This window comes from Syngnathus leptorhynchus, unplaced genomic scaffold, assembly GCF_054491065.1.
Source record: "Syngnathus leptorhynchus isolate UIUO unplaced genomic scaffold, UIUO_Slep HiC_scaffold_75, whole genome shotgun sequence".
Lineage (NCBI taxonomy): Eukaryota > Metazoa > Chordata > Actinopteri > Syngnathiformes > Syngnathidae > Syngnathus > Syngnathus leptorhynchus.
Window position 1 is genome coordinate 55,001 of NW_028232042.1, and position 2,500 is coordinate 57,500.

Consider the following 2,500-nt stretch of genomic DNA (forward strand, 5'->3'; position numbering starts at 1 on the left):
AACGACATGTACATGCAGTGGAGTGGTTCGAGTCTAAGAGTGTCCGGAGCCAGGACCTGGGAGGTACAAAGGGCTCTAAGAGTACAAAGCTCTGGAGTAAGGCGGAAGTAGACCGCCTGAAGGAGCTGATGGGAGAACATGGTGATGAACCCAAGAAGTTTAAGTTGGTTGCTGAACTGTTGGATACGGGCAAGAGTAGAGAACAAGTGAGGGGGAAGTGGAGAATCCTGTGCGGTGGTGCGGCGAGCAGTGTGTCTGATGTGCGACGACGTGCGCTGGTGGTCAGGGCGTCGCCCCAGAAATGGTCCTTGCCCCGGACGCTTCCAGATCAGGTGGAGAGTCGAGTGCTGGAAGTGCTGGAGTCGGGGGATGAGGAACATCGGGCCACTGCTGCCTTGGTCAGAGAGGTAGGTCAGGAGCCTGGCCTGATCGAATCTTCTGCCTCGGACCTCATGATTGCGCTTGGGGGCAAGGTGGTTTGGCCAGTTGGTGTTGCGAGGCGCCCAGTGAGAAGTCGTACTAGGAAGGGTTGGGCAAGGCGGCTTGCCCGACGGCAGACAGCTTTCTTCAACCAGCAGCGCGGCTACTCCAGGGATAAGAAGGGTTTGGCGAGGAGGGTTCTGGATGGCCTGACCCATCTTCGATGTGAGTTGCCGCAGCAGCTGGTGTACGAGAGCTTCCGGGAGAGGTGGGAGGCCGTTAGGCCCTTCCATGGACTGGGCGACTTCTGTGTGGGGCTGACCGCGAACAACGAGCCTTTCTACCACCCGATCCTTGCCGCGGAAGTGTTGTCCAATCTGACTAAGATGAATAAGAGCTCGGCGCCGGGCCCAGATGGGATTCGGAGACAGGCCATACTGGACTGGGACCCGGCCGGGAAGCAACTGGCGAGGCTGTTCACGACATGGCTGGTGCGTGGAGTCGTTCCCCGGGTCTTCAAGGAGTGCGTGACGCGATTGCTGCCCAAATCGGCTGACCCGGATGAGTTGGGTACGGTTTCTGGCTGGAGGCCGGTGACGATAGGGTCAGTCGTGCTGAGGTTGTTTGGGCGGATAATGGTGATGAGGCTTGCTCGGGCCTGTCCTGTTGGCCCCCGGCAGCGTGGGTTCGTCGCCGGCGCGAGTGGTTGCGAGGAAAACCTCATGATCCTTGACCGGGTCATGGGGCACTCGAGGTCGGTGGGTGAGCCGCTGGCGGTCGTGTTCATTGACTTTGCGAAGGCTTTCGACTCGGTTTCCCATGAACATATCCTGTGTGTCTTGGGTGAGCTTGGCGTGGATAGACGTGTTATCGGACTGATTCGTCAGTCGTATGTGGACTGCTCGACCAGGGTGGGTTGCGGTGGCGCCTTCACCGAACCCATATTTATGAAGGTTGGAGTTAAGCAAGGCGACCCAATGTCCCCACTGCTCTTCAATCTTGCTATGGACCCTCTCATCCATAGGCTCGAACGCGATGGATGCCACTTCGTCTGGGGCGACCGCCGAATCGCCACGCTGGCCTTTGCTGATGATCTAGTCTTGCTGAGTCGCTCGGAGGAAGGAATGAGACAGAATTTGGGGATCTTGGAGGACTTCTGTCGGCTTACGGGGCTGGCTGTCCAGCCGCGTAAGTGTCATGGTATCTGGATGGGTCCGTCGGGTGGCGGTCGCGTAGCCTGGTCCATATGTGGGGAGGAGTTACACATGGTGGGTCCGGGTGAAACGGTGCGCTATCTGGGGGCTGATGTGGTGCCATGGCGGGGAGTAGTTCCTCCGGATCTGTTGGCGCAGGTGCGCGAGGGGCTGGATAGGATTTCGAGGGCTTCCCTGAAGCCCTCGCAGAAGGTGATGATATGTAACTCATTCTTACTCCCGAGAGTGACTTTTCGGGCGGATGTAGGTAAGGTGTCAGTGACCAGGCTGAAGTTGGTGGACGGGAAGGTACGGATGGCTGTGAAGAGGTGGTTGCGCCTGGACCCGTCCACGGCTGGGGGGATCATCTATTCACGTGCCCGCGATGGCGGGCTGGGCGTTCGTAAGCTGTCCGTTACTGTTCCCAGATTACAGGTGAGGCGCACCTGGAAACTCTGTTGGTCTTCGGATTGGTGGTTACGGTCCTTGGCTATTGAGGCGGTGCAAAAACCTGCCTGGGAGAGGCTGTGGGCCGCTGCGGGAGGTGGTCCGGACGGTGTGCCTAGACTAGGCACGGGGAATGCCGTTCCGGAGGTCGCTGTGAGCATGCCGGTTCTCCCGGACTGGCGGAAGGTTGACAATCTGGCCTGGAGCGCCTTGCGGGTCCAGGGTGTGGGAGTGGACCAGTTCCGTAACGATGTGATCAGTAACACGTGGCTCGCGGAGCCTATGGCTGTGGGCTTCCGTCAGAGACACTATCTGGTCGCTCTCGCACTGAGAGCTGGTGTGTACCCCACCCGGGAGTTCCGGGCGAGAGGGAGAGAGAACGTGGGAGCAGCCTGCGGGCGCTGCGGTGATGGGTTGGAGACCTGTTCGCACATCTTGGG

General features: G+C 59.3%; 1 pseudogene; it reads left to right on the forward strand.

Moving 5' to 3' along the window:
* The window catches only part of LOC147038255 (28S ribosomal RNA), a 9,639-nt pseudogene that overhangs the window by 5,000 nt on the left and 2,139 nt on the right, over positions 1–2,500 (forward strand).